Genomic DNA, 14715 nt, shown 5'->3' with positions numbered 1-14715 from the left:
ATCATTCTGTCGAGCGTACAGGCTGCTTGTGTGTCGAATCCGATGCATGCGTACTTCGTCCGCGCTGGTTGTGATGGCGCTGCTCGGCTTGTGGCACTGCTTGACTTGTGATTGGTTGTGTGGTCGCCCGCTGAGTGCTTACTGCGGGCGGCGACCGTTATGTTTCATTACACAACTGACGTGTGTAGGTGCATGTACAGTGATTGACTATGTGCGAAAGGTAAATAATTTTATGAGTTCCAGCACATTTTTTCTTACAAAAAAAGCACTGAGTATATTTAAGGTACTTCTTGGTAGAAGGACCCCAGCTCTGGAACCAGCACACCAAAGAGGTTTGCCCAGAGCCCTTTCTCTATTTCTTTTGGCACCAGGTAAAGAACTTTTTATTTGCCCAATATTTTATTAGTTAAAGTAATTTTTCAGATTTTTTTATATGATATGTATTGTATTTTGGTGCTACTGAGCCTTTGGTTTGATTGAATTGTGGTTGTTGTGAGGTTTTATTGTGGGGTTTCCTGTGTTTTATTGCTGTTATTGTTGTAGTAGGTATGTCTATTCCATATTGTTGTTTTATTAGGTATGTTGTTGCTATATTTTGTAAGCCACCCAGAGAGTCATCCTGGCTAATGGGCAAATTAGAAATTTAATAAATACATTAATAAAATAAAGTGCCTAACTTAGTTTTCATGAGGTGAGAAGTATTAGAATCCTGATGTGTGGATATGCCCTGAAGGGGTCTGCAAAGTTTCCACAGGTGAAAGACAAGCGTGGAGTACGGTCTGCTGGGGTTACATGCAGCCTCCCTCAACCTTGTACCTTCCAGGCACATTTGGACTGCAACACCCAGAATTCCCAGTTAATGGCCCTGCTGGATGGGAATTCTGGGAGTTGTGGTCCAAATGCCTCTGAAGTCCATCAGGTTGGGGAAGACAGGGTTACAGGGTTGAGCTGGACTTAGAAGGTCCACTGTCTCATCTGCTCTCCATCTGATCTTCCTTAAAGGGTTGTTGTGAGGCTAAAACTGGAGAGCAGGAGGAGGACCATGTAGGGCATCTTGGATTTCTTGCAAGCGGAAAAAGCGTGGATAGAAATGGAATCATAAAGAAACACATAGGTTCCAAAGCCCAGATGCTTATGGGGGAAATGTCAGAAAAGGGGAGTGGGGAGGGAGGAGAGATGATTGACAAAGCAAAGGTTGCTGAGCTGCACCAGGTAGATGTTGAGAAAAGAACAACCCAAGTTAGCAGTTGCTAAGTAAAGAGGAGAAACTGATGGAGTGGGGAGAGGGTGATGGTTGGATTTTTAATTTGAGGTCCTCCTTTTGAATTCTAGGTTGGTGGGCAGTGGCTGGCCAGGCGATGGTGTGCTTTGAAAATTTTGACTGAAGGCGGTCCTTTAGGCTGACAGAGGGGGGATTCTGTTACATTTCCTTATTTTAGGCAAGCTGGCTGGATTTAGTATCCTCAAACATTGAGGGTTTTTTGCTCGCTTTTCTTTTATCTTTCCCCTTTGTTTTTATAATATTTTTATTGTTCTGTTCTATTTCAATTATTACTGGATCCCACTTTGGGGCTTTATTGAAACAATATATATACTCCCACCCCTCGCAAGAAATAAAGATGTATAGCGTATTTTTAACAAATTCTGAGAATTGAGGGTTGTAATCTAGTGCAAATGTTTCTTGTCAGCATACCATTCTTGGAAAGGGTCTCTTTGAGACTCTTAGTTAAAGGTCTGTTTTGAGGAGATATTTTGTTCTAAATTTTAGATGATGAATTTGGACCTCACTACCATATCATGAACACAAATGAGCCCCCCATGGATATACCTCTGGAAGGTATGGTACCGTTAAAATGACTGATGCTGTGAGAGAACTAAAGGTAGTGTTTGGTTTTATAACCCAACTCAAACTTTGGGTGAGGTGTCTGGGCATAAATATAAAAATAAATGGATACGTTTGTGTTCATTTTCAGTTAAAATGGGAACCCATGGTAAATTACAATTTTATCCAAAGGCTTACAAATTCCCACATCTATGCTATTCTAGCCTCATGGATACTGACCAAACCACAACTCTTACACTTCTACTTATTAAAAAAGCATATCAGTCCATAGGAACTCCACAACTTTCAAGTTACCCTGCCAGCCAAAATGTTTCCCTCCCTTCCTTTCTGCTGCGGAGAGCACACAGCTTCACGAATGCAGAAAAGTATATGGAAACCATGTTGAGGAGAGCCATATTATGCTATCAAGTGCAAACTTTAAGAGCATGAACAAAAATTTTCACCGCTCATGTTGCCCATGCATTATGTAGTTTCTCCACTTGAAAATCATGAACATTGCTGATCCATGTGAAGTCCTGAGATCTCAGGGACTAATAAACATTGACCAACCATATGTAAAATCCTGCTTATGCAGTTCATTTATGCATATTGTCCGCAACATTCATCCAATGAACGTAGACAATGACCGATGTTTATGCGTCTTCACTATTTCACTCAGTTAGTACTGTCTCCAATGCCTGACAGAAGCTTACATTGCCTAGATAAATCAAACATCTGTCGGCCATCCAATCTAAGGGAAAAGAACCCTCAAAGATTTTCTGGAAATGCTACATTATTGTCTAAAACAAAACTACTCTCATTTGTAAAATCTGAAAATATGCTTTAGCACTAGTGCTGATTTCCTTCACTTTTAATGGAAGATAAAACTATTTTGGAAGTAAGTGTTATATGCTATAAGCACAATGATTCAATCTCCAGAATCATTGCCTCCCATAACTGTTTTATTTAGAGATGTGGATGAGACAGGACAAGCAGAAGATCCCAAAATACTGACTGCAACAAGAATCTTGCTTGCAAGTAATTGGCAAAGTGAAAACTCCCTGCTCTGAAATAATGGCTTGCAAAAACCTGGAAAACCGCCAAAATAATTGACAAAGCAGATTTCAAAAAGAAAAAATTAAAAATGGACTTTAAAATTACAGTCGAGACATGTTTTAAGAAACCCATCTTTCCTTTATTCAAACTCAGGGTGGAGAGTCATAGATATTGGTCATTTGCTTTGTTAGAGGTGCATATATATTTTATATTTGCCATCTTGATTAGAAAAAGGCATAATAATTTTAAACACTTGGTCTGATGTGCACTTCAATATTTGTCTGCTCAAAGTGAACCCTCTTGAGTTTAATAGCCTCACTCCTGCAGCCTCAAACTCTGACTCCATTTCACCTAATGATGGTAAACTGTTATCTCATGATACTTAGAAATGTACAGTGCAATTACAATGGCATCATGGTCTCCTGCTCACAGATCACTTTTACTCTTTTGGATTTCCTTGAAAAAGTCAGTTCAGTAATTAAACAACATCCATAAGAAAATACTGAACAAAAAGATATGGTAGTTTGTTTTTAACAGAATTGTCTATTTAACTTTGCTGCAGGATTACAGGATAATGATGATGAACATCGACCAAAAGATCTCTTTTTCCATCCAATACCACGTAAGGTCACAGTTGAGCAATGCTGAAATCTAAAATCTCTGCATGGTCTAAACTTACATATCATTATTTGATATAAGAATGTGCAATCTGGAATGTTCATTTTTATGACTGTAACATATATTTCAGATTTCATGGGAGCAGAAGCTAACAAACTCAAAATTATAGTAACTACAAATTAAGAAAGGGCAGAAAACAAATTTGGCCCCACAGCTTAGCAAATAATTATTTTCCTTTGCTCTAACATGACTTAGCAAAAAGAACTCTTACTAAAGTTGAAAAGTATAGTATTATTTCCTGCTTGTTAAGAATTCAAAGTTCACTAAGCAGATTGGGGGATCCAAAATATGAAGTCTCACCAATAATCAGCATCCTCCAACATCACTTGGTATAGAAATGGGGCCCAACTCTTGCACATCACAATCTGTTTCCATAGATTCCTCCAAATCTGAAGAGGCTCAGAGGGGCAGAACCGGACAGATGACTGGGCAGTTTCAAGGTTACCTAGTGGATATGCAGAACCCTGAAAAAGGAGGGAGACATTTCAGAACCGGGCAGGGAGAAGACTGAGGGGGAAGTCCTTGATCTTGTCAGATAAAGGCCATGTGAGAAGACTGAGAAGTATCTGGCATTCCTGCCCTCAAGCAGCAGGAGCTGATTAGAATTTGGAAAAGTACTGGGTTGTTGCCACCTTATAGTAATATTCTTTATAACTTCATACTCTTGAGAAACATGCTTTATTTTTTTTTTAAATGTGATATTTACTTTGGACATTTATCTATTTATATACCTCTGCTGTATTTTAGAGCATATGCCTTAGTGAAATTTACTTACAATTTTAGATTGATGTTTTTGATAGTTTGAACTGGAGTCCAAAGTAATGTAAACTATAAATATGCAAAAATGCATATTCTATAACTGCTCATTTTTAGTCACCCTATTTTTGAGGAGGAAAACACTTGAAGTCACAAACTACCATTCAATTGATTCAAATTAAACGATAAAAAGATGAAAGTCCTATTTAGAATAGATTCACTGAAATAAATAGTACTTAAGTTAGTCCCATTCATTTCAGTGGGTCTTCCCAAAGTAAAATATATGTTGGATTTTATCCTAAATTATAGGAAGATTAATTAACTTCATGTTATTTGATTGATACAAAGTACCTCTTGCATTGTTAAATGAATTTTTTTTCTGTTTGGGACCTTCCAATGCTTTTCACATGTGTTACTTCAAATTTTTTCTCATTCAATTTAAATAGGATATAACTGAATTAATACCATATTAGGTAAGTGAAGCTTTCTCAAACACACACATATACCACAAGAAGGAATAATAGGAGTGACATAAAGGAATTGACTCTTTCGAAACAGGTGTTAAGCACAATCCAGCAAATGCAAGTCATGATTAAGTCCCATTGAACTCCAAGGGTCTTAAGTAAGTCAGAGCAATTAAAGAACAAAGCATATGATCAGAGAGGTCACATGAGAGAGCTTTTCTGGGCTGTACAGTTTCAGACGGCAGGTAGAGGGCTGCCTCTCAGAATGCATCACTTACAGAAAAGCAAAACTAAATCTGCCCTGTGCATATAAAACCAGGAGAAGAGTATCCTCAAAATGTGTTTGCTCATTTGTTTATGAATTTGTTAGTTCTCTTTTGGTCAGCTAAGGCCCCAGGGCAATGCAGATTTAAAATATAAAATACGCAGTAACTTAAAACAATGTTATTTGTTTAAAAAAATAAAACTTCTCCCTGTAACTTTTCCTTACAGAGAAAAGGTTTGTATGCAGAAGGACATTTTTGTTCTTTGTTTTAATGGGGGAGTATTAAAATACTCAATCCACTACCTGTAGTCTTAACTGGCATGGCCCAGAGACTGGTAACACCACTTGAAGCATGGTAACTTGGCAATAAATACTCTAAATACATGCCAGGTGGGTTAATGCATGTAGCAGCTTTCTTCTGTGTGGCTCCATTGAAGCACCTAGCATTACTTCTTGGTTCAAAGCCTATGCACTTTTCTCAGAAAGAATCTGTCTTAGTCATCTGTTTCTATTTGGCTCCTAGAAAATTACTCTTACCCCCTTCTCTCACTAAGTTTCAGACAAGAAAGGTGATGTGCTGAAACGCATACAGCTTGTATCAGAAGAAGCAAAACCATTGCGGGAAACCCTTCTGCTGGGTGTATCCTCTGCAACTCTAGTTATTTTATTGCTGCTAACCGTGTTCTGTGCTGTGACTATATACCAGTGCTCCAAGCAATACAGGTGAGTCCACCTGACTGAATTCTAAAGACTCCTTTACATCCTATGTACCAGGAGTGCAGAACCTGAGGGCTGAGAGAGGAGCTTTTGAGGGTTACATCCCAGTGACCCATATCAAAAATACAAAACAGTGCTCTCGAGAGCACTTACTGCTTATTTCTTCTAGAATAGGAAAAAGCTGCGGGACATCCAAGAAACCACCAAATGATTCATTGTTGGGGAAAGAGGCATGTGCCTTCTGGGGGCTTGGTCCCCAGGCTCAGAGGTTCTGCACTCCTGCTCTATAAAAATAGCAAACTCAGATTCCAAGTACAGATCCTTAGACAGACAAAATGGCATAATCCACACAAAAGTATCAGCAAGGGCCAGTCGATGTTTGCAGAAATACAAGCAATCCTTAGGAGGAAAAGCCTAAGGGAGGTGGGGCTGCTTGGTAGACATATTCAGTGGACAAAGAATGCTGAATGCCTGGGTAGGAAATACAGAAAACCAGCAGGGAAGGGAAAGGAATGGGATCGGGCTTCTGAAAGAAGGCACAGTTGGCTGGAACGCTGAAAGGGGGTTGCCACATTGCAATGTTTCTTGCAGGTCCCAGTGGTATTTCCTAGCAAACTTGGGTACTAAGAGCCAAAAGAAGGCTGCTGAAGAAGGAGGAGTGGGTATCTGAGGGAAGTCTGCAGAAACAGAAGAAAAATCATTAGAAGAAAAAATATCTCCTAAATAGCATCCTTGGTGACTACAGAATGCTGCGTGTTTTGCATATGATAGAGGGACAACATATACTAGAGGGTAGAGTATGGAATATCTTGGAAGAAATCATGGCTGACTCACAAGCCAAACAAGAACACTGCAACATTTTGTTGCAGATCACACTTATAAGAGCATGAAAACATTACCTTTTTTTTTCCATTTTTTGAGCAGCCAACTGAATGTATCTAGAAAATCAGAAGCAAAGCAACTAGCTGATGGCCCTCCTCACCACAGGTCTCTAGAATGTGGTATTCCGATTCTCTCTGAGGCAATTCTATTTAGCAGGCATAGCTAATAGCTGCTGACATCATCAATGAATTGATCTAATCCATGAAAAGGGCCAGCCTAAGTTTTTTAAAAAAAGCCCAACCCTACCATATCTTGTGGCTCTGGACAAATTTATCAGGATTGTGTGAAGTACTTGACTGAATTTCTCACAAATCAACTTCACTGGGTAACATGCAGCACAATCCAAGGCACATTTACAGAAAAATCCCATTGTATTCAGGAATCCAGGTAAATACACACAGTATTGCAATTTTGGTGTACTAATATCATGGAAAAGGGATCAGTTCATTACTGTATGTATATCTCCCGTGGCTCCTCTTTATAGCTTTCATTTCCACACTACCACCATGGTGGCTGCTTAAAAAAGTGACCAGGTTGCACCTGCTACACAAGACTTTTTCATTTCAGCACCAGGCCAAAACCTTTCTATTTTCCCATTATTTTAAATGTTAATAGTGTTTTAAAATTGATTTTATATATTTTTATCTGGACGCTGTACCTTATTTATTTCACTGTATTACCGGCCCGAGGCACTATAAAGAGCAGGATATAAAAGCTTTAAATAAATAACAAAAAAAATTAAGCACAGAATGGATCATGGAATGCAGGTGGTGGTCCAATAAATGCCTTAAATTGGCTGCACGTGGCCCCCAAGGCCTTGTACTGTGGCCTTCTTGCTGCTTGGAGCCCTGCTGTCCACCCACCCCTGGTCTGGATCCCGGCAATGGCGCAGGCATCATAGCAGCAAGCTCTCCTGAGGTGGGACTTGGGAAGAGAGCAGGATGGGACAGCAGCCTCAGGAGAACTCGGCCTGGGATACCCCACCTGATCCTGCTGATGAGCACAAAGTCTGGGGAGTCTGTCAGCTCAAGAAGGAGGGAGGGGCCGGGGGTGTCACATGGGAAGGTTTCTGGGAAGGAGAAAGAGGGATGGAAGGGATGGGCCTTCCCAGAGGAGCCTCATCGTGCTTGGGCTGTGTCTGAAGGAGCTGCCTGTGATCACTGCAGAGATCCCGGGCCCACAAAACATTCTCTTTCATTCAATTAGTCCTGAAATCATATTAAAATTATTTCTCCCTTGTTTAATGGTTTATTAAATAAGTGGTGTATATTAAATTAAATAAATACATGGCAAGCACTTTAATTTATGATATGAAAATGTGCAGTCCCTGGGTTTCATGCTGGAGTCCTCATGTGATCCTTGAGGTTCAAAAGGTGGACAGCCCTGCCTTAAATGCTCTGCATGAAGGTGCCTTCCTTGCAGGAATTTCTCATGCGAGAAACAGCCCTAAGATGTGGAGAAACGCCAGAAGTGCAGTCAGCTGAACTGCAGAGCACTTGAGGATTCTGGCTTTGATGCGTTGAATTTCTTCAACTGTTATGACTTAATCATCAATTCATAAAGGTTTTGTTCTTGCAAGGTACCATAGAAATGGAGCCTTGGAAGTGAGGTTTTTTGGGGTACTGATGAATTTCACTTGAGGATCTGGAATATCTTTTTGTTACACACACAAACACACATATATTAACAAAAACAATAGAACTAATATAGTAACAAGAATCATAATTAAACATTACTGATTAACATAATTAAACAATACATTAATATCAGTGCTACCTCCACCAGGACCAACAACTCTAGTTTCTAATGTAAGATCATTTCTTCATTCAGGTTGCCCCATTTCCCTTCTAGAACTGCATTGCCTCTTGTGGTTCACACTCCTTTTATTAAAACATATTTAATAAAAGGTCTCCAAATACTTTCACATTTGTTTTCACTTTTCAAACCCTTTTTCCATTTCATATCACAAGTTAACTTATCCTTAATAAATATATACCAGACTTCTTTATACCAGTCGACTATATTATATTCACCCTTTATTTTCCAATTCCTTGCTATTATTAATATTACTGCTTCTAATAAGAGGGTTTAGAAAATCACTGTATTATGTATATTGACAACTGGCATTTGTCATACTACAAGTACAATATCTTATACATATTTCTTTGGAAGTAAGCCCACTTATGTCTGTATGGTTTATACATTAGTATGTATGCACAGAATTGCAACTTGGTACTGCAATCTGTACATGCCTATTCAGAAGTAAGTTGCACCAAATTCACTGGCTCTTTTTCTCATGTAAGTGTGTGTAGCATGAATGGGCAACTTGTGGCTCTCCAAATGTGTTGGCCTGCAACTCCCATGATCCATTATAACTGGTTGTGCTATCTAGGGCTGTTATGGAGAGCCCAAAACATCTGGAGGACGAGTTGCCCAACTCTGATGTATAAAAGCACAACTAGCGTTTGTTAATGATGTGACATATGATCCTTCACAACAAGAAATGTTTATTATACTAATGTAGCACCACCAAATCAATCCAAAATTATTTGGTTGTTTTTCAGAACCCACATGGATTTGTGTAGTGTTGAAGGATCACTTCTCCAGATGTTACTATTCAAACACAGTACTGGGTTCGATCCAGATTTAGTCATGATTACAGTAACTTAAGTTGCAATCCTAGGCATGTTTAGATAGGAGAAAGATTTGCTGGGATGTTGCCCATAATGGCACATAAACCAGCCAGGACTACTCTGTCCCATCAGTTTCAGTGAGTTACCCTAAGTGTGAGCAGGGCTAGATCCAACCCAGTTTTAAAAACAACTTGTTGCTTTTCAATCTCATGTAACATTATTAAAATAGGTTTTAAACTGTATCAAATTTTATTTCCATGGCATCTTTGTTTTCAGAAACCAGACAACCAATACATTTATTTCAAAGGATTGCTCTTTCCCTGTTTACTCAAAACAGCACAAGCTTTACAAGATTGTAGGAAACATGTTAACCAAAAGCCTAGACAGCCATAAGTTAGGAGGGCACCCCAGTGCCACGCTTGGAAGTGTGTTCTGAGGTTGGAGCTGGGAATCTCTATCCTTGCAGCTGGTGCATTCTTTTAACCCTGGCTGTGGCTATAACGTCGCAAGTATTTGGTGGAGCCCGCACTGGCAGGGTATCCTGGGACGTATGGGGAGGTTCGTGGCTGTGCTTCAGCCCTTTCTTCTCACAAGCAGAGGCAATAGATGCAGGCAGCTGAAATCACTCATGCCAAAATAGGCTATGTCTTCTGCAGCATGGGAGAAGAGTGGAGGGAACCCTTCTGGGTGCCTGAATTCTCCAAGTTCACACAAGCAGCTGCACTGAATGGCACCCTGAAGTGACCTTTACAAGTGGCCAATTAGAGTGTTGGTCCTGGCTTCTGTTCAGATCCCTGCTGAGCCCCTGTAGAGAGCCATTGTGTCGCAGCCTCACTCAGGTCACAGGGTTATTTTCAGAATAAATGGGATAATACCATATATATCATCCTGAGCTCCTTGGGAAGGCCAGGATATAATTCCATCCACTGCAGCAGAAGGAGGGAGGCTAAATGGGGCTGCTGCATTGGTTCAGCAGAAAGACCAGTTCCGAATGGCTCTTTTTCTCCCTGGATTGTTTCCATTTAAAGTGGCCATTGCAAGCACTTAGCAAATTTAAAAACTGAGATTGCTTTGTTGTCTTCTTCTGATTCCGTTTTCCTTTTGTGCCCTGGCTGTTGGATTGCAACCTGCAGGCAGAGACCCTCTTGTGCAAAAGGGTCACTCTGGTTGTCATTTTGAATGGAGGGCAGGATTGAAGGGGGGATAATAATTGTGAATGGATTACAAAAGTGGAAATGGGGCAGTTTCATGTAGCTTCCTAAAAGAGATGCTAATATCTCCCTCCCCCACTTCGTTTTCTAGATATTGGGACAGCCTCTCCTTTACTTCTTCTGAACAACGAGCTCTGTTTGCGCCGCTCTACTTCCAGCCTTTAGAAGGCGTATCGGATTCTACAATCTCTCGAACTCAGAGTTTTATATGGAATGAGCCCCCCGTGTCCATGCTGAAGAGCGAGGCGAAACAACTCAAAACACTCTCGTTCGCTCCCATGATACAGTCCATAGATGAGGTCGCAACATTTTCTGATGAATCGGCACGCACCTTTGAGAGAGACAGAAGTGCCGAGCAGAGCGAGACGGAGCACAGTGAAGGGTCAGTGCCTGTCGTGCCCAAGATTACGGAAGCAGCACCACCGCCAAGTGCTCCAGTAGCAGCAGCAGCAGCAGCTCCGACACCGGCACCACTGGCACCACCTGAAGCAGCACCAGCGCCAGCGCCAGCGCCAGCACCACCAGCTCCGGCTCCAGCTCCAGCTCCGGCACCAGCTCCGGCACCACCAGCTCCGGCACCAGGACCACCTGAGGCAGCACCGGCACCGGCGGCTCCAGCACTGGCACCACCTGAGGCAGCACCGGCACCAGCAGCAGCAGCGCCGCCGCCACCACCGCCACCAGACGCAGCTGCACCACCAGCACCAGCACCAGCTGCACCACCACCAGCACCGCCACCAGGTTAACTTCAGCCGCAGCAAAACTGAATCTATCATCTGAAAGAAGGGCTTTAAACCCTGATGTTGATAAGATAATGGTTCTTTCAATAAAAAGAAGTATGAATTAACTTCACAGTTTGAGGCTGCATAGGAAATTCCGAGAACAAGATACAGAGCCTGAGATTCTGAAATAAGAAGTTGGACATTAGGTGTTTGGAAGAAGATGCAGGCCTGAGCGGGAACAGAACTGATGACTGTGATAAGAGGCATATGCAGAGAGAGACAGCAAAAAGTGATATGAGGAAGTGCCCACAAGAAATACAAGAATTGTTTTATATTATGATGAGGCAAAATAGATATGCTTTAAATCACTCTCCAATCCAATGCAAATCCTACATAGGATCACATGAATAAAACTTCTCAACAATAAATCAGCTAGATAAATGAAGCATTGTCTTCCTTGCAAAAGTTAATGGTTTCCCCCCTTCCAACCAGATCAAAGGAGTGATTCTTTGCTGAGGATAGCAGGCCCCTCTCCTGGCCCTGGCAGGTGCTCCAGGGGCTGGAAAATACCACTTGCATGGGACTGTAGCAAATCTCTTTCTATCATGCTACAATCCCAAGCAATCACTGAAGCCTGGTGTGGGTTCTGCCTTATGTAGCATTGCTGCTGCTTACTGGACCTCCCTATTTATCCTTGAACAGCAACTTTTGTAGCACATTAAGCTTTTCTGAAATGGTAGGAAAGTGATGGGGAGGGGGGTGGAGTAAGCCTTACCTGTTAACTTCTTAGGCTGTTATTAAAAGTAAAGAAGCTGGGACCAGTACAAAGTTAGCTATCTTTGCTGGGTTCACTTGAGTGAAAGTAAACCAATGTTTGTCCTAATTCTTCAGCCTCCTTCTTGAAGACCTAAGTTCAGGTTCAAGATCTGTTTTGCATTCTCTTCTGTGAAAACAAGTGAAAAGAGTTCATTCAGCTTCCCTGAAATCTCCTTATCTTGTTTTAGTAGTCCTTTAGTTCCATGAACACCTAATGGTCCAACTCCCCCTCTGATTGGTTTCCTTCTTCTGAAATATTTAAAGAATGCTTTTACTGTTGGCCTTGATGTAGTTAATGATATACTCCTTAAAATGTTTCTTTGCTTCTCTTACATCTCCCTTTGCAAGCTTGTACTCCCCTTTGTTTTCCTCATTTGGGCAAGAGTTCCATTTTCTGCAAGAAGCTTTTATCTAATAGTTTTCGTGTCACCACCAATTAAGCACATTAGTGAGCTCTTGGACTTGGAGCTACCTTTCCTAAGCTGTGATATACATACTATCTGAACTTGAATTATGGTGCTTCTGAGTAATCTTCAAGTACGTTGAAGCAGAATCTTTTCTGAAAAGGAGTGAAGTTTCTATGTGGATTCAGCTCTTCTCCCACTTCTCAAGGAGGCTGCTACTCTGACTACTGTTCTGTAACCTGTTAAGCTTTAATAAAAGAACTGTGCTTCTAAAGTCCCACCTGACTCTGCTGGAGAGGAAAAGAGGGAGTGGGGGACCTGCTCACAACACCTAGGATTCAAACCTAGGGAACGGTAGCATGTTCGGTCTACTGAATTAGTTTTGGAGGCCTGTATTGCCACCCACAGTGCTTTGGTGGAGGAGCCCTCTTAGGTTTTCAAGAATACAGGACACTATGGGACATTATGCTCTCGTTGATGTTCAGAGCAAGACCTCCTCCGATACACCCTAGCGGTCCTTCCTATAGAATTTATGTCCGGAGATGACACATCACTCAGATTCCTTCCATTCCAGATAATGCCCACAGTATCTAGGTTCTCCTTTAAAACCAGGCACTCAGTGCTCCTATTTTGCCCTGGAGGTTGTCAGCATTTGCATAAACACCTATACAGGTGTTCCTCTTTAGCACTTGGTGGCAAGTGGCAGGCACTTTCTGCCCCCCCTCCCCATCCACTCTGGCCTGGCTGTGGTTTGGTTCTACTCTTAAAAAATGTTTTTCTTCAAACCGCAAAAGCAGGTTATAAGGTTCATTTTCATGACACCCCCCCCCCATTTTGACAGGTGTGTCACTTCAGGGTGACCTGGTTGTTTAAATGTTTTTGGACCAAATATTTGCAATGCGATTTTAAAAAAAATGCCATTCCTTCTAAAAGCTGAGAGTCCACAGTGGGCTTAAACTTACCAGCAACACAGGTGAGCACCTGCTGAACTTTGCCAGGAAGGACTCCCCTGCCCACTGCCTGCCTGACATTCCGCATTGCCACTCCCATGGAATTTATTTATTATTTGGAGCAGTTTTACCCGGCCCTTTACCAGAGTCTCAGGATGGCAATACAAAACAGCAGCAGCAACATACAATAGAATGTAAATCTAATAAAACTAATATTAAAATCACAATTAATTGTTAAAGTACAGGGGGGAAACAGTTTTGGCTTGGCCCCAAAATGAAGAAAGTGTTGGCACCAAGTGCACGTCTCTGGAGAGCAGGTTTCAGAGCTGGGATGCCAGCACAAAAAAGGCCCTTCTCCAGGTAGCCACTCTTCTGATCCCCTTCAAACATCAAAGATTGTATCTGTCTTCAGTTACAAGATGGTGGCGGTATAAAGAATAATAAAAACCACAATAAATTGCAAAATTTCGTGGGCCCAAAATATGAAAAAATGCTTGGCAAACATTGGCAGCCCCTCCAAAGGCAGACAGGATCACAGGCCAAGGCTGCAGTTGCTAGAAAGCAGATCTTGAATTTAATGCGGCTTGCTCTTGGATACCAGTGTTTAACATCATGCTGTGCTTTCTCTACATTGTCTCAGAAAAATCCCTCCAATTTTTCGTCTCAGGCAGAAAGTAGCACCTGCTTTATTATACATTGTAGAGATGCTCTAAGGTGTGAGTCACCTTAGCTTTTAGTTTCGCTCAACTAGAAATTTGGCATCCATGTTCTCTGCCTGTTGTAATCTACAACTCTGCAGAAATTCAAATCAGGCCAATAAATATGACTATAGGTACAGCACATTTAAAAGTTCTGAAAATTCACACATTCATGATTTTAATTCTAATTTGTGGCTTGCCATATCATGTATTTCTTCTACATTCTGGTGAAAAGTACAGTACAGTATTTGGGTTTGCACAGGAGACCTGCCTTTCAGTGGTTTGCTAAAATTATAAACAGAGAAAGCCAAAAGGGGTCTCCCAGGGCAACAGAGCAAGCCATCTAGTCTGATCCCCTGTTCCTGCTCATGACATGCCTACCATGAATTTGATTCTGATTCAAAAATTAAGATTCTCCTTCCCTATTAAAGTTTATGAGAAAAACTGTTGGCAAAAGTATGTCAGGCACAATCAGTTTCATTCTGACCTTTCAATGCTTTCAGAACTCCAGTGTTTTGACAGATTTATTTTACAAAGGGAACCTACTAAACTTTGGTTATCAAATAGGCCCTCACAAAGCCAGGCTACATGTCACTGCACAGATCAGATCCACTTATGAGAGAGTCGGGCAGGGAGACTTT

This window comes from Varanus komodoensis, unplaced genomic scaffold (genome assembly GCF_004798865.1).
Source record: "Varanus komodoensis strain SLA01 unplaced genomic scaffold, ASM479886v1 scaffold19, whole genome shotgun sequence".
Lineage (NCBI taxonomy): Eukaryota > Metazoa > Chordata > Lepidosauria > Squamata > Varanidae > Varanus > Varanus komodoensis.
Note: the sequence above shows the minus strand (reverse complement) of the source record.